At 53.0% G+C, this 22188-nt stretch overlaps 1 protein-coding gene across 15 annotated transcripts in view; it reads left to right on the plus strand.

Annotated features, from left to right (window-relative positions):
- RUSC2 (RUN and SH3 domain containing 2) overlaps positions 1–22188 on the plus strand; it is an 86738-nt gene that overhangs the window by 22612 nt on the left and 41938 nt on the right. The window contains exon 1 of one of the 15 annotated variants that reach the window (XM_030566444.1): positions 5783–6591. The exons of the other annotated variants lie outside the window; for them this stretch is intronic. The gene's annotated coding sequence lies outside the window, so the exon portion shown is untranslated. Of the gene's footprint in view, positions 1–5782; positions 6592–22188 lie in introns of those variants that run through there. 15 annotated transcript variants of the gene reach the window in all.

A 22188-nucleotide genomic window follows, 5' to 3' on the forward strand; every position in this document is an offset into this window, starting at 1 on the left:
CCAAAGCACTTGCAACCCCTCCCAACTTGATATCATCCACAAACTTTATAAGTGTACTCTCTAAGCCATTGATGAAAATATTGAACAGAACCTGACCCAGAACCGATCCCTGCGGGACCCCACTTGTTATGTCCTTCCAGCATGACTGTGAGCCACTGATAACTGCTCTCTGGGAACGATTTTCCAACCAGTTCTGCATCCATCTTATAGTAGCTCCATCTAGGTTGCATTTCCCTAGTTTTTTTATGAGGTCACGCAAGACAGTATCAAAGCCTTACTAAAGTCAAGATATACCATGTCTGCCACTTCCTCCCATCCACAAGGCTTGTTATCTTGTCATGGAAAGCTATCAGGTTGGTTTGAGACGATTTGTTCTTGACAAATCCATGCTGCTGTAGCACCTTGTTATCTTCTAGGTATTTGCAAATTGATTGCTTAATTATTTGCTCCATTATTTTTCTGGGTATAGAAGTTAAGTTGACGGGTCTGTAGTTCCTTGATCTGTCCTTTTTTCCCTTTTTATAGATGGGCACTAGATTTGCCCTTTTTCAGTCCTCTGGAATCCCTCCCATCTTCCATGACTTCTCGAAGATTTTAATTGCAGATGGCTCAGATATCTCTTCAGTCAGCTCCTTGAGTATTCTAAGATGCATTTCATCAGGCCCTGGTGACTTGAAGACATCTAAGTTTTCTATGTAACTTTTTACTTGTTCTTTCCCTATTTTAGCCTCTGATGCTACCTCATTTTCACTGGCTTTCACTGTTAGATGTGCAACCGCTACTAACCTTTTTGGTGAAAACTGAAACAAAAAAGTCATTTAGCATGTCTGCCATTTCCACATTTTCTGTTTTGGTTTCCACCCCATCCTTGGGCTTCCTCATTCTTCTAATGCATTTGTAGAACATTTTCTTGTCTCTAGGGAGTTTAATCTCGTTTTGTGCCATAGCCACTGTAATTTTGTCCCTACGTACTTGTATTATTTATTTGTTTATATTCATCCTTTGTGATTTGGCCTCGTTTCCGCTGGACTAGGATCCTCCTAGCTTTCACCACCGTGGTTTTCAAGACCATCTCATGATGTTTTGGGGGCCCTGACTCCTGGGTTTTGAGTGCCTGGGATTGTGCTGACACTACTCTGTAGCGGAAACGGCCTCCTGGAGCTAGGCGTCACCATGGGAAGCCTGGTCAGCTCTGGGCAGGTCACGTTACTGCATGGGTGTGAGTGACCTGCATCTTGCCTGGTGCCCTTGTTAACACTCCTAGCCCTGGGGATGGGACTGATGAGTGCCTGGCCGGGAGATGGTCCAGGAAATCCCAGCAGCGTCGCTTGTTCGCTCACTGAGTTTCTCAAGGTTTTGCAGGTTGGCGACTCCTTAGCTGAAGAGACACATTTTTGTGCCCCCTCAAACTCCTTATAAAAGTCAGAGTAAAAGGTGACCGGTCCTAGCAGTGCTGCATCTGGCTGATTCGTTGTGTGCACGTGGCCGGGGGTAGCAGAGAACCTCTGAAGGGCCCGGGGGTGGGAGAACAAGACTTCCTGTGCTTTAGACTGGAATAGAATTTTCAATGCCTCGACCCGCCATTGCCTGTCCTGTCCCCCCGGCAGAGAAACCGTTTGCTGTAGTGCACCTCCCAGGCAACCTCTGATGGTCAGACTGGCCTGAGGGCACTGACATGTCTTGGGGGGTTCCTGTTTCCGCTATGGGCAGCTGGGTGGTGGCTGAGAAGGAAGTGATCTGCTCTGGAGCCTGTGTACAAATGTTCCTTCCATAGTCCGGGGCCAGTCACTCAGCTCTTTCCCCGAGGCAGTGCTGGGAAGGGGGTCGACTCCAGTGACCTCTGGTCACGTGGCCTCCCTGCTGATTCATCCAGAGCCAGCTGGCGGATTTGTGTATTAGAATAGATGCACAGAGTCATAGGTTCCAGAGCCAGAAGCGACCATTGTGATCATCTGGTCTGACCTCCTGCATAGCACAGGTCAGAGACCTGCCCTGAAATAATCCCTAGAGCCGATCTGTTAGAACACAGCTAATCCTTATTTCAAAGTTGTCAGAGCTGGAGAATCCACCACATCCCTTAGTAAACTGTTCCAATGGGTAATTATGCCCACTGCTAAAAATTTACACCTTATTTTCAGCCTGAATTTGTCCAGCTTCACCGTCCAGCCATTGGATCGTGTTCAGACTTTTAGCTGCTTGATTGCAGAGCTCGTTATTAAATATTTTGTTTCCTGTGTAGGTACTTGTAGATTATGATCAAGTCTCCCCATGACCTTCTCTTTGGTGAGGTCAATAGATTGCGTTCTTAGAGCGGTTTTCCCATCTTTTAATCATGCTTATGGCTTTTCTCTGACTCCCTCCAATTTATCAACAACCTCCTTGAACTGTAGGCACCAGACCTGGACACAGGATCCCAGCAGCGGTCGCACCAGACAGAGAGAAAATCACCTCCTGCTCATTCTCAAAATTCCCCTGTTTATGCTTCCCAGGATCGCATCAGCCTTTATGGCCACAGCTTCACACTGGGAGCTCGTGTTCAGCTGATTTTCCATCACGACTCCCAACTCTTTTCCAGAGTCCCTGCTTCCCAGGATAGAGCCCCACATCCTGTAAGAATGGCCTACGCTCTTTATTCCTAGATATATACATTTACATTTCGCCATATTAAAATACATGCTGTTTGCTTGCACCCAGTTTACCCAGCAATCCAGATTGTTCTGTATCGGTGACCTGTATTCTTCATTATTTCCTACGCCCCCAATTTTTGTGTCATCTGCAAACTTTATCAGTCATGATTAAGGCTGCAATTTTGTCCTGGAGGTCACAGAAGTCATGGAATCCGTGCCTTCCAGAGACCTCTGTGACTTCAGCCCATGGCTGCCGGGCGCTGTAGGTCCCCCCCACTGTCCGCGGCACCTGGGAACTGCAGGGCACCCCCGCTGCCCGACTCTGAGCTGCCGGGATGGCAGGGATACCCCGCAGCTCCCTGCCGCCATGGGCAGCACGGGGACCCCAAGTTCTGAGATGCCATGGGTGGCGGGGGTGTTTGTCCCTCCTTTTTATACTTTCAGTTCCCCTCTTGAAAAACATTTCAGCTGGGCTCCAGGAGACGAAAACCCTGTGGGGAAGGATGTTCCCTGCTGCTTTTTTCTCACTGGTTAGAGCTTCCTTTGTTTCCCTTCCTGTTGATGACTCTGTTTGGCTACTTAAATGCAGATGAAGCAGAGCCCCCATTCCTTTGTTTGAGACAGACTTGTGAGCGAAGCTCAGTTTGGAACATGTGCCAGTAACACCATCCAGTGGAATCCATAACACTTCACGTACAATGTAGCCATGCACATTTTATCAGGATGATACTGATCAGCAGGGTCTGAGTTTTCAGATGATCCCTCACAAGGCACACTTGGTACAAAGATTATTGCAGTAGGGTGTGAATACGGTGTGTTCTGCTCCGCTCTCCTCTCGTGAATGGTTCATGGTGCTCAGTGTACGTGCGTGAGCGAGGGCAGACTGCAGCTGGGAGAACCACCTGGGATTTCAGGGTGAGACATTTCCATTCTACAGGTCACCCAGGCAGCTTTACAGCAGCTTCCCTTGGGTGCCGGAGGGCCGTGGCCTGGGCTTCTGCCCAAGAGGATAAATTCTACGGAAGCCTGATAAGCCGTAGCAGTCAGGGCCTCAAGGTTCCCTGCTCTCGTCTCGCCTGCGCGGCTGGTCTTCCGCTAGCCGCTGCTGCTTGCTCAGATGGTGCAGGTGGATGAGCAGGATCTTCACTGCTGTGGTGGCAAGACCTGGTTGCTATCAGAAGGGAGTGGTGCTCCTGGCAGAGCTGTACTTACGGCCTGTCAGTCGCAGCCCCCTGCAAGGCCGAGCCAGGCCAGGCCGGGTGGGATCCTGGCCTGGTTAGGTTCATCAGGTCAGTGCAGGGTCCCCCCAGTGAGGAGTGTAGCCTTGGGGGGCCAGTTGGGGCCGGGCTGGGTGGGATCCTGGCCGGGTTAGGTTAGTTCATCAGGTCAGCGCAGGGTCCCCCCAGTGAGGAGTGTAGCCCTGGGGGGCCAGTCGGGGCCGGGCTGGGTGGGATCCTGGCCGGGTTAGGTTCATCAGGTCAGCGCGGGGTCCCCCCAGTGAGGAGTGTAGCCCTGGGGGGCCAGCTGGGGCCGGGCTGGGTGGGATCCTGGCCGGGTTAGGTTAGTTCATCAGGTCAGCGCGGGGTCCCCCCAGTGAGGAGTGTAGCCCTGGGGGGCCAGTCGGGGCCGGGCTGGGTGGGATCCTGGCCGGGTTAGGTTAGTTTATCGGCTTGGCTTGGTATGGCGTCCCCCACGTGAGGCCGCAGTTCCTGACAAAGCTGGTTAATGTCGGTGTCTGTGGGCAGGGACAGCTGCCTGGCCTGTTGGCATTGGTCCCTCGTAGCGTCGGGGTTGGCAGGGCTCCCAGGAGAGCAGTCGAATATTTTCCATTCTGCTCCTCGCTGCAGGACTGTCTCCAGGGTAACGCCTTGCTTTGCTACAGAGCAGGTCCTGCTCTCCCGGCTGAACAGTCCTCAGCACATCCACCCAAGTCTGCCCTAATCGCTGCTGACAGCACAACAGGGTGGGCTGGGTGGTGGTCTAGGGGGAAGGCTTAGCTGAGACGCCATTAATAGTCTCCCTTACTGCTGCTTGGGGGGAACAGAAAGCCCTTGAGGGGAGCAGAGAGCTAGCCCTGAACTGCCCGACACACTTTGCTCCGGGGCTGGGAGCCTGCCTGGGCACCAGCCGGGAGAGCTCCGACCCCATGGAGGCCTCTGGAGAGACATGCAACTTGGTGCAGGAGAAGGCTGGGCCCTGCTTCCGCGATGGGCACTGGGTGGCCGTCTCTGGTCATTCTGGAGGGGAGATGCAGTGCGAGCAGCAAGAGCACAGGCCAGGCACCTCAGACAGCAGAGCAGCGCCCAGGGCCTCACCCCAGCCCTGGGCCTCTGGAAGTCATTTCCGTGACCCTGCCCTGCTCAGAAAGCAGCGGGGGGGCTCATGTGCCCAGCTGCACTGGTACGTCGACCCTGGGAGCGGCGCCCAGGTCCTGCCTGTGCGGCGTGTCCTAGCAGGGAAGAGTTTAAATGCCAGTGCTCAGCTGGCTCCGTGAGGTCTCATCACTGCCTCCGTGAAGTGCTGCTGGACTGGGGACCAGACTCCTTGGCCTTGCCAGCATGGAGCATTTTCTGAATCCAGCCCGTTGCCCTAGTGCTGGTGCAGCTCAGCTGGTGTCCGGGGAGTGGGGACGTGAGTGCAGACTGGCTCTGAGCAGGGCATGCCAAGCCGCTGGCAATACCACGGCTGGCTGCTCTACGCTGCTGCCCCCGAGGCGCTGCCGGTGCTATCAGCTGTGCCCACCACCTCCAGGTTCCCACCGAAACCACCCCGAGCAGCCTCAGACTGCGCTTTTGGCCTTGCCATGGGGTCCAGCTGCATCGGGTGTCTCCCCAGGAGAGGAATCCCACTGCAGGGCCGGGGGAGAACTCAGATTATACAGCAATGGGCACTAGAAATCCTTCAGGAGAGCCGCTCGCCCTGCAGAGCACAGGCATCCCCTCAGCAGCTTGCCAGGAGCCTGCAGGCCACGCGGGTGTAGCCACCCCACGCGGACAGGGAGGTGACTTGTCCCAGTGCAGGGATGGAGATGAAACCTTGTGAGCCGGGGGCTCCGGGGGCTACACATTTGTGTTGGAGATGGGGTGGCCCTGGGCTGCATCGCAGAACTGACAGGGTTTGGCTGGGCCTATAGGCAGCACGGGAACCCCCCACTTTAGATAGCTGTCGATTCAGTCGTGGTTTAAGATTTGCAGCATATCTGGGCTCGAACCCTTGGCTGTGTGATGCCTGCACTGGCTGAGTGCCTGGCTGCTGCTCTCCACCCCAGAGGTGGCAGCATTTCAAGGGTGCTGTTTGGATGTTGGTTGTGGAGGCCTTTGGGGTAAGAGGCACCATGGAGAACCACAAATCTTTCCTTTCAGCTCCTCTGTGGCCCTGGTCACTTCCCCTGCTCCACACGGTGGGCCAGCCAGCACCTTCTCTCCAGGGGCCATGGCTGCCCCAGGAATGGTTCTGCATGCACCCAGCAATTCCAGCTCCCTCTCTGTCTGTTGCCAAGAGAAGAGAGCAGGAGGGGTGAGACCCAGCAGCAGGAGCTGCAGCATATTTCACTGCAGAGGCTTCAGCTGGATGTGGGAGGCTGCAGGTGACCCCGTGCTGCTCCTCCCTGATTTCCCAGTGCTGATCAGAACCAGTCCTCCATCTTCCAGCTGGGCTTGTTCTCTGCACACCCCTCCCCCTTGGCTGCCTCTTCCCAGTCCTTCCTCGGCTGAAGTCCCGCAGGGACTGGGGCTGAGGCAGAGTGGCTGAGCAGTGGGCATGCCTGGTCCTTCACACAGCACAACGTCACAGCAGCAGCAGGCAGAGTGGGGATGTGATTGCGCAGACCCTCTGCATTGCCAGGGATGCAGCTGTAAAGGAAATATGAATTGACTGTGCATCCCCCCAGTACCTGGAGCCGGCTGGAGTCTGGACCCTCAGCGCTGTGCTCGGGGGCAGAGGCATGAGAAGGCGCCTTGGGAAGGTGAGCTGTGGAGATGACTGAGGGGCACTTGTCTTGCTTGCAGATGGTTTTTAGGTCAGACATTTTCCTGCCAAGCGGTGGATTTTGCCAGCTCCCCGCTGGAGCTCAGAGGCGTCAGGTTTGCTTTGTCCCTTTGAGGCTGCGCTGGGTGGGAGGCTGGTGCGATCGCGGTTCCCGGGGTTGCTGTGCAATGTGTGTGTCCATGTAGCCGTGACACAGCAGGTAGTCGTGTCCAGGACTCCCTGGCGTATTGGTCCTGCAGAGGCGAGCGGCGGTTTGCCCTGGCATCGCCCTCTCCTTGGTGCAGTAACACGGCTCCCCATTGTCTGCCATGACAGCCCAGCCCAGGCAGCTTGTTTTGGTGCTGAGCGCTGCCACGCTGTCTGCGCATCCCTGTGCAGCGTGAAATCCACTCTGACAGGCAGCCCTTTCATGAGAAGCCGTGAGACAAAGAACACGGGCAGGGGAAGGGAGGTTGGCCCGGGCTCGGTTTACGGGGTGGTGAATGGATGGCACAGTTGGAGCATGAGGGGCAGGTGAAAGTCCTGTTCCCTGTAGGAGGAACACACCCAGCTCTGCGGGCTGTGATCCTTTGTGTGGCCACCTGGGTGGCCCATTGGTGCCCGGCGGTAGCTGCTCTCTGCTCTCGGCTGGGAAAAGGGGCAATGAGTCCATCATTTTAATTGTCAGACTGGCCATGCGGGGCCAGGACCATTTACTGGAGCTTAACTGTGAGCAAGTGTTGCGCCCCACACCCCATTCACCAGCCAGGGGACGAGCGCTCTAGACAAGAAGGCGGCTCCCCTAATATGTATGCGATTGAGGGATGCTGAGGTCAGCCAGAAGAGCAGGGATGAGGTGGTGCTGTAGGGTATGAAAGAGAAGAGGAAGGACCTATGGGGGTGCAGTGGCAAGGGCTCCAGTGGAGTGTGGTGTCTATAGGGGGTGCAGTGGCAGGGGCTCTAGTGGAGTGTGGTGTCTATAGGGGGTGCAGTGGCAGGGGCTCTAGTGGAGTGTGGTGTCTATGGGGGGTGCAGTGGCAGGGGCTCCAGTGGAATGTTGTGTCTATAGGGGGTGCAGTGGCAGGGGCTCCAGTGGAGTGTGGTGTCCGTAGGGGGCGCAGTGGCTAGGGCTCCAGTGGAGGGGGGTGTCTGTAGAGGGCGCAGTGGCAGGGGCTCCAGTGGACTGTGGTGTCTATAGGGGGTGCAGTGGCAGGGGCTGCAGTGGAGTGAGCTGTCTATAGGGGGTGCAGTGGCAAAGGCTCCAGTGGGGTGGGCTGTCTGTAGGGGGTGCCATGACAGGGGCTCCAGTGGAGTGGGGTGTCTGCAGGGGGCGCAGTGACGAGCTCCAGTGGAGTGGGGTGTCTATAGGGGGTGCAGTGGCAAAGATTCCAGTGGGGTGGGCTGTCTGTAGGGGGTGCCGTGACAGGGGCTCCAGTGGAGTGTGGTGTGTCTATAGGGGGCGCAGTGACGAGCTCCAGTGGAGTGGGGTGTCTATAGGGGGTGCAGTGGCTAGGGCTCCAGTGGAGTGGGGTGTCTGCAGGTGGCGCATTGGCAGGGGCTCCAGTGGAGTGTGGTGTCTGCAGGGGGCGCAGTGGCAGGGGCTCCAGTGGAGTGTGGTGTGTCTATAGGGGGTGCAGTGGCAGGGGTTCCAATGGAGTGGGGTGTCTATAGGGGGCGCAGTGGCAGGGGTTCCAGTGGAGTGGGGTGTCTGTAGGGGGCACAGTGGCAGGGGCTCCAGTGGAGTGTGGTGTGTCTATAGGGGGTGCAGTGGCAGGGGTTCCAATGGAGTGGGGTGTCTATAGGGGGCGCAGTGGCAGGGGTTCCAGTGGAGTGGGGTGTCTGTAGGGGGCGCAGTGGCTAGGGCTCCAGTGGAGTGTGGTGTGTCTATAGGGGGTGCAGTGACGAGCTCCAGTGGAGTGGGGTGTCTGCAGGGGGCGCAGTGGCAGGGGCTCCAGTGGAGTGTGGTGTGTCTATAGGGGGTGCAGTGACGAGCTCCAGTGGAGTGTGCTGTCTATAGGGGGTGCAGTGGCAGGGGTTCCAGTGGAGTGGGGTGTCTGTAGGGGGCGCAGTGGCTAGGGCTCCAGTGGAGTGGGGTGTCTGCAGGGGGCGCAGTGGATCCAGTGGAGTGTGGTGTGTCTATAAGGGGCGCAGTGACGAGCTCCAGTGGAGTGGGGTGTCTATAGGGAGTGCAGTGGCAAAGATTCCAGTGGGATGGGCTGTCTGTAGGGGTGCCGTGACAGGGGCTCCAGTGGAGTGGGGTGTCTGTAGGGGGCGCAGTGGCTAGGGCTCCAGTGGAGTGGGGTGTCTGCAGGGGGCGCAGTGGCAGGGGCTCCAGTGGAGCGTGGTGTGTCTATAGGGGGTGCAGTGACGAGCTCCAGTGGAGTGTGCTTTCTATAGGGGGTGCAGTGGCAGGGTTCCAGTGGAGTGCGGTGTCTGTAGGGGGCACAGTGGCTAGGGCTCCAGTGGAGTGGGGTGTCTGCAGGGGGCGCAGTGGCTCCAGTGGAGTGTGGTGTGTCTATAGGGGGCGCAGTGACGAGCTCCAGTGGAGTGGGGTGTCTATAGGGAGTGCAGTGGCAAAGATTCCAGTGGGGTGGGCTGTCTGTAGGGGATGCCGTGACAGGGGCTCCAGTGGAGTGGGGTGTCTGTAGGGGGCGCAGTGGCTAGGGCTCCAGTGGAGTGGGGTGTCTGCAGGGGGCGCAGTGGCTTCAGTGGAGTGTGGTGTGTCTATAGGGGGCGCAGTGATGAGCTCCAGTGGAGTGGGGTGTCTATAGGGAGTGCAGTGGCAAAGATTCCAGTGGGGTGGGCTGTCTGTAGGGGATGCCGTGACAGGGGCTCCAGTGGAGTGGGGTGTCTGCAGGGGGCGCAGTGGCAGGGGCTCCAGTGGAGTGTGGTGTGTCTATAGGGGGTGCAGTGACGAGCTCCAGTGGAGTGGGGTGTCTGCAGGGGGCGCAGTGGCAGGGGCTCCAGTGGAGTGTGGTGTGTCTATAGGGGGTACAGTGACGAGCTCCAGTGGAGTGGGGTGTCTATAGGGAGTGCAGTGGCAAAGATTCCAGTGGGGTGGGCTGTCTGTAGGGGATGCTGTGACAGGGGCTCCAGTGGAGTGGTGTGTCTGCAGGGGGCGCAGTGGCAGGGGCTCCAGTGGAGTATGGTGTGTCTATAGGGGGTGCAGTGACGAGCTCCAGTGGAGTGGGGTGTCAGCAGGGGGCGCAGTGGCAGGGGCTCCAGTGGAGTGTGGTGTGTCTATAGGGGGTGCAGTGACGAGCTCCAGTGGAGTGGGGTGTCTGCAGGGGGCGCAGTGGCAAGGGCTCCAGTGGAGTGGGGTGTGTCTCTAGGGGGCGCAGTGGCATGAGGTTATAGGGGATGCGGAAGTCAGTAGCTCTACTCCCCTAGACACCGGGTATCACGTGAAATGAGTTGAGCAGCCGTACCACACTCACAAACCCACTCCCCCGTTAGTGAGCTTGGCAGAGCTTTAGGGCAGCTCATTTCAGGGGTCGCCAAAGGGCGGTTTAGATAAAACACCCTCAGAGCTGCAGGAGATCCTAGGCTAGGAAGGGCAGGCATGGGGCAGGCTGAGCTTCTCTCTGCTTTGGCAGAGCTGTGGATGAGCTGAGAGTGAGAGCAGCAGCAGAAAGGGCTGCAGGTCAGAAATGAGGTGCCTGAACAATGCATGTGGGGCTCAGGGCTGGATGAGCAGGGGGCTGCTGCACCGGACTGGGGGCTAGAGGAGCAGTGGCAGAGGTGTGGGGGGAAATTCAGGGCTGGATGAGCAGGGGGCTGGACTGGGGGTGGAGGAGCAGTGGCAGAGGTGGGGGGAGGGTTCAGGGCTGGAAGAGCAGGGGGCTGCTGCACTGGACTCGGGGTTAGAGGAGCAGGGGGCTGGACTGAGGGCTGGAGGAGCAGTGGCAGAGGTGAGGGGGGAGGGAATTCAGGGCTGGATGAACAGGGGGCTGGACTGGGGGCTGGAGGAGCAGTGGCAGAGGTGAGGGGGGAGGGAATTCAGGGCTGGATGAACAGGGGGCTGGACTGGGGGCTGGAGGAGCAGTGGCAGAGGTGTGGGGTTCAGCGCTGGATGAGCAGGGGGCTGGACGGGGGCTGGCAGAGCAGTGGCAGAGGTGTGGGGTTCAGCGCTGGAAGAGCAGGGGGCTGGACTGGGGGCTGGAGGAGCAGTGGCAGAGGTAGGGGGAGGGTTCAGGGCTGGAAGAGCAGGGGGCTGCTGCACTGAACTCGGGGCTAGAGGAGCAGGGGGCTGGACTGGGGGCTGGAGGAGCAGTGGCAGAGGTGTGGGGGGTTCAGGGCTGGAAGAGCAGGGGGCTGCTGCACCGGACTCGGGGCTAGAGGATCAGGGGGCTGGACTGGGGGCTGGAGGAGCAGTGGCAGAGGTGGGGGGGGGAATTCAGGGCTGGAGGAGCAGGGGAATTTAAGTATTAAATCTGTAGCGTGATTCCCTCCAGCTTTTCTCCCTGTGTTCTTGAAGCATGCCAGGACTCTCCCCAGCGTGAACACAGTTTGCTTGAGGCTGGAATTATCCTCGGCACAATGTTTTGTGCAGCGGTTTTCTGGAAGGACCATGTTATTTCTGCACATCCTTGGTCAGTCTCTGTCTCGTCCCATGTGGTCCTGTCTTTTAAACCTGGGGAGCAAGACAAAGCCAGAGCATCTGTTCAGACAGCAGAGGAGAAGAACCGAGATTCATGCAAAAGTACACGGGAGAGAATTAGTTCTTCCCAAAGCTTTAGACCCATAAATTAACATGGCATCAGGTCATTTAACCTCCTGGACTGCGAACATGCTCCCTTTGAAAACCTGCACCCCATCCCAGGGAACTCAAAACCCTGTGTGTGTCCGATCCTCCTTCACAATCCGGAGGGACCGTGCTGCGGGAGATGCACCTGCAGGAGGGAGCTAGAGAGAACCGGCTGTGGGGCACATGCATCTGCCGGGGGCTGCATCAAGGTGCCAGGGGAGAAAACGTGCAGCAGGGGACACAGCATCCGTATCTGCCTTGGCGAGATGGCAAACCTACTTCAGAGCACAGACATGTCTCAGGAAGCTGGGGACAGTTCGCATCAGATGTGTGCGATTCTCTGCTTGCCTCGGCATGAAGAGGCTGAGGAGATTGGGGCAGATACCTGCAGCCTTCACAGCCCTGGAGAGTGGCTGCACCCTGAGACGCAGGCTGCCTGGGCCTTGTTGGTATGTCCTGCTTGGACTGCAGTGTTCCTTAAGCAGTGGGAAAGCACAGGAGCGGCACCAAGGTTTCTGACGCCCTAGGCGGACGGCCATTTCGCCGCCCCCCGTGGGTCCGGTGGAGCTGCCGCAGTCATGCCGGCGTGCGGTCCGGTGGTCTAAAGGCTCCGGTGGACCTGCCGCAGGCATGACTGCGATAGGTCCGCTGGAGCCTTTAGACCAGCGCACTGTCTGCCAGCATGACTGCGGTAGGTCCACCGGACCCGCATGCTGCCCCCCCCCGGCAAAATAGTGACCCCCAAAAATTCTGGCGCCCTAGGCCATTGCCTAGGTCGCCTAAATGGTAGCACTGGCCCTGAGAAAGCACCAAGCCACGGTCCCTACCTGAGATGCCTGAAGTCTAAAAGAGGGGCAGGATTGGTGGGGACTGGAGAGAATTTAGGAATCATTAGCTTTAAAGAAATCCTGCAAATAGCACCTAGGCCCTGGCGTAGGATACCCAGCCTCGTTAGGGCCTGGAGAGAGAATGGGGCCCGGGTCACTGGCGGGTTTGAACTGGTGTCAGTGGTGGATTCTCTGTCCCTTGCAGTCTTTAACCCATGGTTTGAGGACGGCAGTAACAGCCAGAGGTCGGGGATCTGTTTCCGGAGGGGGTGGGCGAGGTTCTGTGGCCTGCAATGTGCAGGAGGTCAGACTAGGGGATGGTGATGGTCCCTTCTGGCCTTTATGGGTCTGTGCAGCAGGGTCTCTGGGGAGGCCTGCGTCAGTGATTGCACGGCAGGAGATGCAGATACCCGTGAGAACATGTGCAGTGCAGCCTGCCTGTGCCAGTGATCTCACGGCACTTCAGTGGCCAGGTCCCTGCCCCAGGGCTCTTACAATCGCACTTAGAGCCAAGTTCAACAGAACGGACCATATGTCTAGGTGATTGGGAGTAGAAAGCCAACAGTAACCACGGGGAGGGGAATATTGCTCCTTTGGAGAATTCAGCTTTTCTGCCGTGTAGATGTTCAGCTTGGAGTGAGGCAGCGCTGGCTGCTGGGTTGGTGTGAAGCCAGAATCTTATTCTGGGGTTTTTCTTTAACCCTCATCCCAGCTTCTCAAGAGAGTCCGGCCGGCCTGACTCTTCCCCTGCCGCTCCTTAGCCCAGGTTGGAGTGTTGGGAAAAGTCAGACAGGAAGTGTTCAGATTGTCGTGCCAAGGGCAGGGAGAGGGGCGGGGCCTGGGGGCTCCTCTCCCCAGCCCCTACTTTGCATGCACTCTGCTTTCTAGAGAGCAAACGTTGCACCACCTTTAACCCTGCCGCCCTGCCCACCTGGTATGACCCCAGCACACCCACATGCCATGACAAGCCCAAGTCTGCACCGGGAGCCTCCCAGACACTGAACACCCCCCCCCCCGGCTTCGTTCGTTAACCCGCCTGAAACATCTAAAGTTCATTAACATGCTCTGGGGTGTTCCCAAATACACTGAACTTCTCCAAGCAGTTCAGCTGGAAGCCAGGTTTCAGGAAAGGCCAGACACTGGCCCCCCAACTCTACCCTCTGTTCACAAACATTCTGTGCTTGGACTCCTCACCGTTGATAAAGGCTGGAAACAGTCTGAGCAGGGGGCTGGCAGTTGGCTCTGGCAGCCTGCAAGGATTGACCCCGCGTGGCCAAAGGATGCTGGGGAAGGGCCAGGCTGGGACTCTCCCAGCTCTGGGGTGGCCGTCAGCCTGGCTGGCCTGCTGCAGGACGTGCTGGGCAGAGGGTCGCTTTCCGAGGGGTGCTGGGGTCTGTGCGTTTCAACTAAAATAAACCCTGTGGGATGCAAAAACGGGTGTAATCAATTCCCATGAAAGGCAAATTCTGGCCAGCTAAGAGGCCAAAACTGAGATGGAGAGTGAGGGTAGCTGTGCTTGCCAAACAGACTCCAGGGCAAATCTGTGCAGCAGGGGGGTGGCTGGCTGCTCTCTCTAGGACTACAGCTGTAACAAGGCGAGGTGATGACTTTGTCCCCGCCTGTTCTCCCAGCTAATTACCCCGGCTCGTATGGCTTTGGATGGTGCTAGTGCAGTCTTTGCTCTACCTTACCCCCACAGCATTAACCCAGTATGGCCAGCCCCAGGCATTCAAAACATGACTCAGGCCCAAAAAAACCAAGATAAGGATTGAGACTTTTTCCTTTGCCTCATGGATTCTGCATCTTTAAGGGACATTTGGCTCATGGTTTCAAGCTTTTTTCCCACAAGAAGGAGAGTAGAAACTTTTGTTATTGGAAGCCAAGATTCCTACATATTCACATGACTCCAGGAGCTGGGGATTTAAGAAAAACACCCAAACTTGGGAGAGCTGGCAACAAGCCACTCTCTGGCATCCCAGAGGTGGGCCTTTGCCACACGGCCAGCCACTCCAGCATCCCAGAGCTGTGCCTTCCCTGCAGGGACAGCCTTCATCTGGAGTGTGGATGCGTTCACATACACTAATTATCAATGTGCAGATCGCTTTGCACAGCAGAGACTGAGACCCTGCCCCAAAGAACTCACCTTCCACTTAGAGCCAGAGCAATGGGAGCAGACGTCAGGCCAGGGTGGAACCTCTGGGAGAACAGGGATGATTTTGGTGGGCAGTGACTGCGCTAACCAATTGCAGTAAATTGTAGCCTTCAGCCAGATGGTGACTAGCTGGAAATGGAGCTTGGCCAGAGCTAGGTAGTAAACAGAACAGTAACTGATGCAGGCGGCCAATTCCTGATGGCGGGTGGGGATGGCTGCACATGGTGTAAATAAAGTAACAATACACTGTAAGTCTCAGAGTGGTAGCTGTGTTAGTCTGTATGCGCAGAAAGAACAGGAGTCCTTGTGGCAACTTAGAGACTAACACATTTATTTGAGCATAAGCTTTCGTGGGCTACAGCCCAATTCATGGGATGCATAGAATGGAACATACAGACAGAAGATATATACACATACAGAGAACATGAAAAGGTGGGAGTTGCCCAACCAATGCAAAGAGGCTAATTAATTAAGATGAGCTATTATCAGCAGGAGGAAAAAAAACGTTTGTAGTGATAATCAAGATGGCCCGTTTCAGACAGTTTGACAAGAAGGTGTGAGGATACTTAACATGGGGAAATAGATTCAACCTGTGTAATAACCCAGCCACTCCCAGTCTCTAGTCAAGCCCAAGTTAATGGTATCTAGTTTGCAAATTAGTTCCAGTTCAGCAGTTTCTCATTGGAGTCTGGTTTTGAAGCTTTTCTGTTGCAAAATTGCCACCTTTAAGTCTGTCACTGAGGGGCCAGAGAGGTTGAAGTGTTCTCCCACTGGTTTTTGAACGTTATGATTCCTGATGTCAAATTTATTTGGCCATACTGGACAGTCTCTACACCAAAGATTAAATGGCCACAAATCGAATCTATTTCCCCATGTTAAGTATCCTCAGACCTTCTTGTCAAACTGTCTGAAACGGGCCATCTTGATTATCACTACGAACGTTTTTTTTTTCTCCTGCTGGTAATATCTCATCTTAATTAATTAGTCTCTTAGTGTTGGTTGGGCAACTCCCACCCTTTCATGTTCTCTGTATGTGTATATATCTTCTTACTATATGTTCCACTCTATACATCCGATGAAGTGGGCTGTAGCCATGAAAGCTTATGCTCAAATAAATGTGTTAGTCTCTAAGGTGCCACAAGGCCTCCTGTTCATTTTGTAAATCTCTCTGTCTCCATGTATATCTAGGGAGAGACATTTACAGTTTACAGCTCTGTGTATTACTCATCTTAGTCTGCAAGCCCCTGGGTGGTGTTTGTGTCTGCACAGTGCCCAGGGGCCACCGATCCTGACTCAGGCTCTGAATGCTCCTGTACTACACTCCTCCACTTGTATGGTAACTCCCGTCTCTTCATGTGCCAGTATATTTATGCCTGTATCTGTAATTTTCACTCTATGCATCTGGAGAAGTGGGGTTTTCACCCACGAAAGCTTATGCCCAAATAAATCTGTTAGTCTTTAAGGTGCCACTGACCTCCTCGTTGCTCTAGTAGTTAATTCTGGTCTCCACCCACAGGGCCAGGGCAGGGTTCTTCTCTGCAGGATGTTCGCCAGGCTTGGACTAGTCCGTTTTAATGACCCAAGTGCAGGAGCGTCCACCTCTTTCCTTGGCAGTATCGTTCTGGTTGGCCTCTGCACTGCCATTGCCAGCTTGCAATTCTCGTGTGTGTTGAAATGAATGTGCTCTTGGGACCAGTCCCACTGACTGCTGTGGGGTTACTTGCCTGAGTAAGTGCTGCTCAGCAGGGGTAAAGTCGGCAGTCAGGCCCTTCTGAAGAACAGCAGCCAGATGTCAACCCACAGCTTTACATGGCTCTCTGTCTCTTCAGCAAAACGTTTCCTCTCGCTCAGTTCAGTGCCTCCTTAGCCAACCCATCACAGCTTTGTCTGCTGCCAGGCACGGAGTGAGGAGGTTTGGAACACAGGGCACATGTGCTAGATCTTCGGCTGTTTGAGAATTTGCAATGACGGCTGAGAGTTGACCTCTTCCCTTTCCAGCTGTCTCCTTGGTTTCACTACCTTCCATTTTCCCAATTTACCTTTCATAAGGCACGTGCTAATTATAATTTAATTTCTTCAGCACCCACAAGGGGCTTGTTGCTTATCACCTTAACCCAAATCATCTCCCTAGTGTCTTGTGCTTTTCCTGGTAGTCCAGCTGTCCTGCAGCCACTGGTCGTGCATCATTATACGTTTGTTGGGGAATCCAAAAGCCACAGTGCTGTGATTGTGTGGGTACTCGGTGTAGGCGTGTGCCGTCTCAGTGGTTAGCTTACACTAGTAATTATTGATCTCTGTGGGTTTCTGTTCGATGCCCGTAATCGTGGTGTCTGTCTGCCTTATAAAGGTCCTAAAGTGAACTCATAAAGATCTTACTGTCTGTTCAATATTTTTATGCAGTCAGATGATGATATGTCATATGATGATGACACTTTCCATTCCATTGGTATCTCTGGAAGATGTTAAACAGCAGCTACTAAAGTTAAATCAGCTGGTCCAAATAACTTCCATCCAAGAGTGTTAAAAGAGCTGACCGAGGAACTCACTGGACCATTAATGTTGGTTTTCATTATGTCTTGGAACACTGGGGAAGATCCAGAAGACTGGAAGAAAGCTAATGGTGTGCCAGGATTTAAAAGGGGAAATGGGATGATTTAGGTAATTAATGGACTGCTTGGCTAACATCAATCCCTCACAAGATCAGGGAGTGGCTGATATGGGACTTGATTAATAAAGAATTAAAGAAACTATAATTAATGCCAATCAACATGGGTGTATAGAACATAGATCCTGTCAAACAAACTTGATATATTTTTTTGATGAGATTACAAATTTAGTTGATAAAGATGATAATATTGATGTAAGATACTTAGACTTAAGGGTAAACTGTGAGGTGGCAAAATTTGCAGATGATACAAAACTACTCAAGATAGTTAAGTCTCAGGCAGACTGTGAAGAGCTACAAAAGGATCTCACAAAACTGGGTGACTGGGCAACAAAATGGCAGATGAAATTTAATGTTGATAAATGCAAAGTAATGCATTACTAAATTAAATTAGCTGTTATCACTCAAGAAAGATCTTGGAGTCATTGGGGATAGTTCTCTGAAACATCCACTCAATGTGCACTGGCAGCCAAAAAAGCAAACAGAATGTTGGGCATCATTTAAGAAAGGGATAGATAATAAGACAGAAAATATCTTATTGTCTCCATATAAATCCATGCTATGGCCACATTTGAATACTGTGTGCAGATTTGTTCACCCCATCTCAAAAAAGATATATTGGAATTGGAAAAGGTTCAGAACAGGGCAACAAAAATTATTAGGGGTATGGAACGGCTTCCGTATGAGGAGAGATTAATAAGACTGGGACTTTTCAGCTTGGGAAAGAGGCGACTTAGGGGGGATATGATAGAGGTCTGTAAAATCATGACTGGTGTGGAGGAAGTAAATAAGGAAGTGTTATTTATGCCTTCTCATAATACAAGAACAAGGGGCCACCAAATAAAATTAATAGGTAGCAGATTTAAAACAAAGGAAAAGTATTGTTTCATGCAACGCACTGTCAACCTCTGGAGCGCCTTGCCAGAGGGTGTTGTGAAGGCCAGTACTATAGCGAGGTTCAAAAGGGAGCTAGATAGATTCATGGTTCGACATTGGTGAGGCCTCATCTGGAGTCCTGTATCCAGTTTTGGGCCCCACACTACAAGAAGGATGTGGGAAAATTGGAAAGAGTCCAGCGGAGGGCTACAAAAATGATTAGGGGGCTGGAGCACATGACTTATGAGGAGAGGCTGAGGGAACTGGGATTGTTTAGTCTGCAGAAGAGAAGAATGAGGGGGGATTTGATAGCTGCTTTCAACTACCTGAAGGGGGGTTCCAAAAAGGATGGATCTAGACTGTTCTCAGTGGTGGCAGATGACAGAACAAAGAGCAATGGTCTCAAGTTGCAGTGCGGGAGGTTTAGGTTGGTTATTAGGAAACACTATTTCACTAGGAGGGTGGTGAAGCACTGGAATGGGTTACCTAGGGAGGTGGTGGAATCTCCTTCCTTAGAGGTTTTTAAGGTCAGGCTTGACAAAGCCCTGGCTGGGATGATTTAGTTGGGGATTGGTCCTGCTTTGAGCAGGGGGTTGGACTAGATGACCTCCTGAGGTCCCTTCCAACCCTGATAGTCTATGATTCTATGGAGGATAGGTCCATCGATGTCTATTAGCCAGGAAGGGTATGGATGGTGTCCCTAGCCTCTGTTTGCAAGAAGCTGGGATTGGGTAACAGGGCATGGATCACTTGATGATAACCTGTGTGTTCATTCCCTTTGGGGCACCTGCCATTGGCAACTGTCACAGGACAGGATACTGGGCTTGATGGACCTTTGGTCTGATCCAGTATGGCCATTCTTAGGTTCTTACGACTTCTGTAAATGTGTTTGATTTGGTACTGCAGGACATTTTGATTAAAAACCTAGAACAATACAAAATTAATGTGGAACACATTAATTGGATGAAAAACTGGCTAACTGTTAGGTCTCAAAATGTAACTGTAAATGGGGATCATTACTGAGTGGTTGTTTTTCTAGTGGGGATCCTGCAAAGTTCAGTTCTTGGCCCTAAACTAACATTTTTATGAATGTCCTGAAAGAAAACATAAAATCGTCACTGATCAAGTTTGCAGATGACACAGAAATTGGGGGAGTGGGAAATAATGAAGAGGGCAGGTCTCTGCTACAGAGCAAGATGGATCATTTAGTAAACTGGGCGCAAGCAAACAATATGCATTCTAATGTGGCGAAATGTAAATATATATATATATATAGGAACTAAGAGTGTAGGACATATTTATAGGATGGGGGACTCTATTCTGGGAAGCACTGACTCTGAAAAAGATGTGGAGGTTTTGGTGAATAACCAGCTGAACGAGTAGCAGTAGGGAGGTGATTTTACCTCTTTTTGTGGCACTGGTGCGACTGCTGCTGGAATCCTGTGTCCAATTCAAGAAGGCTGTTGATAAATTGCAGAGGGTTCAGAGAAGAGCCATGAGAATGATTAAACGGTTGGAAACCCTGCCTTGTAGTGATAGATTGAGCTTTATGAATCTATTATCTTAACAAGGAGAAGGTTAAGGGGTGACTTGATCACAGTCTATAAGAGCCTACATGGGGAACAAATATTTATTACTGGGCTCTTTAATCTAGCAGGGAAAAGTCGAACATGATCCCAGTGGCTGGAGGTTGAAACGGGACACACTCAGACTGGAGATAAGATGTACATTATTAACAGTGATGGTCATTAACCACTGGAACAATTTACCCAGGGTCATGGTGGCGATGTTTAAATAAAGCCTGGGTTGTTTTTCAAAAGCTCTGCTCCAGGAGTTATTTTGGGAAGTTCTCTGGCCTCTGTTACGCAGGAGCTCAGTGTGACGGTGCTGCCCGTGGGAGCCAGCTGAGGTCACTCAATTAATTAGGGTGAACTGCAAACAAAATGGGGCAGACCAACCCCAGTTGCTGGTGGTTATTCCAATACTTAGATTTACCAGCCAGCACAGAACAGCTTCTGTATTACCTCTCTGGTTACTCAGACATCCAAACAACACCGTTCCCTTAAACTGCCCAGCCTCAGGCCTCCATCCAGACACACCTGTCAGATATGATGATGATTCCTGAAAATCTTATCTCATCATATAAAAGAAAAGGTTCTTCCAATCCCAAAGGATCAGCCACACACCCAGGTCCAATTATAACTTAGATTTTACCCAAAATACATGCTACAGCCAATTCTTATTAACTGAGCTAAAATTTATTTAAAAAAAAAAAGAGAGAGAGAGTGTTGGTTAAAAGATTCATATACAGACAGACTTGAATTCAATTCCTGAGGTTCAGATACACAGCAGAGATGAGCTTGTAGCAGCCAAAAGTCCTTTCAGAAATAGTCCAGAGGTTACAGTCCAATGTCCATATTCAGGGTGGCTCCAGTCAGTGACTGGGGATCTCAATCCTTGTGGCTTAAGGTTTCCCCCTCTTGAAACCCAAAGCAGATTGGAGATGAAGCAGGATCATGTCCCAGAGTTCTTATACATTTCCAGCAGCCAGGGCCGACTCTGGCTTTTTTGCCGCCCCAAGCAAAAAAAAAAAAAAAAAAAAAAAAAAAAGGGGGGGGGGGGGCGCCAGAGAGGCAAAGCAGGGAAAAAAAAAACCAAAAAACCCACAGCATGGCCAGAGCGGCAAAATGGGGTTGGGGGAACAAAAAAACGGTGTGGCTGGAACTGCAAAGCGGGGGTGGGGGGAGAGGAGGGAAACTGCAGCACAGCCGGAGCAGCAAAGCAGGGGAAAAAAACCAACAAGAACAACAAAAAACCACGGTGCGGTCGGAGCGGTAAAGCAGCCGGGGGGGCCGGGGGGGACAAAGTAAAAAACGGTGCGGCTGGAGCGGCAAAGCATGGGGGGACAACGGCGCGGCTGGCAAAGCAGGGGAAAAAACAGAACAAAAACACCCTCCAGGGCGTCCGGAGCCAGGGTGCAGGGGGACTCCCTGTGCTGCAGAGTGCGCGCCTGGTCTAGTGTGGGGGAGGGAGAGGGAGCGGCCAGTGCTTCAGCGGGAGCTCGCCCCACGGCCCCGACCGCTGTGCCGCCTGCGGGAGGGCTCTGCGCTGCCCCGGTCGGCGGGGAGGGAAGGACGTGGGCTGCCCTGCCAAGTCTGCTGCAGGGCGCTCCCCTCCTCCACGCCCTACAGGGTTGTCGGAGCAGCAAACAGACAAACAAAAAAGCAGCCGTGCCGCCCTAGGTTTGGACAGAATGCCGCCCCCTAGAATCTGCCGCCCCCAGCACGAGCTTGCTCAGCTGGTGCCTGGAGCCGGCCCTGCCAGCAGCCTTTTGGCCTGAGAAAACAACAGGCTTAATTCTTCTTCCAGACATCCTGGCAATTAGCACAGGGTAATTTATCCATTTAACAGTTCAGATACAGGTCACCACAACCTTCAGAGAGACACAGACAATAATACTGTTTCACTCAAGTATCTTCCTAAATGTTAATATTCCTTGTTTGATCTTTGAATTAAAACTATAGCAATAGACAAGACCTGAGCAAACATCCACCCTTCTACCTCTCCCAATGCAGACTTGCATTTCAAAGCTCTGCTCATTTACAGATCTTCCTAACCAGTCCTTAAGGTTCACCCATGGCTCAGGTCAGTCTGAGTTAATTAACTCGTTCTGGCCCTGTCACTTTCCAATGTTACACTCATAACGTCACACTCATACCTGTTGATCACCCTGGTTCCTTCTGGCCTTGGAATCTATTAAAAAGCCCAGTATGAATTGCTTTTAAAGGGCTCGATGCTTCTTCCATTTCTCAGGCTTCTCTTCTGTGGACTCAGGCCCTCTGCAGCAACCTAGGAGCTCACTGCCTCCTGGGTTACATGTTTTAAATCACCAGGACTCATTCTCTTGGCCACTGATTGGGTTGTGAGAGCTAACAGCAGGCATTGCACAGTTCCCTGTGAGGAGCAGTGCTGTTTAATATATTTATTAATGACCTGGAAAAGGGAGGGGGCAGTGAGGTGCCAGAATGTGCAGATGACACAGTTATTTTGGCAGAGAGACTGTCGGCGGGACCTGCCCAAGCTAAGTGTCGGCAACGTGACAGCAAAAGACAGTCAAAGCAGCACATTGGAGGGTTCTAAATCATGCGTATCAATTCAGAAAACAGACCCGGGCGTCATCACAGAGAGCGCAATGGAGACCTGCTTCAAGGCGCAGCTGCAGTCAGAAAAGCAAGCCAGATATTAGGCGGCATCGGGCCAGGGATGGAGACTAATGCTGAAGCTCTTCCAATGCCATTATGGTAATCAAAGCACTCTCCTGGGCTCTG

This window comes from Gopherus evgoodei, chromosome 6 (assembly GCF_007399415.2).
Source record: "Gopherus evgoodei ecotype Sinaloan lineage chromosome 6, rGopEvg1_v1.p, whole genome shotgun sequence".
Taxonomy (NCBI): domain Eukaryota; kingdom Metazoa; phylum Chordata; order Testudines; family Testudinidae; genus Gopherus; species Gopherus evgoodei.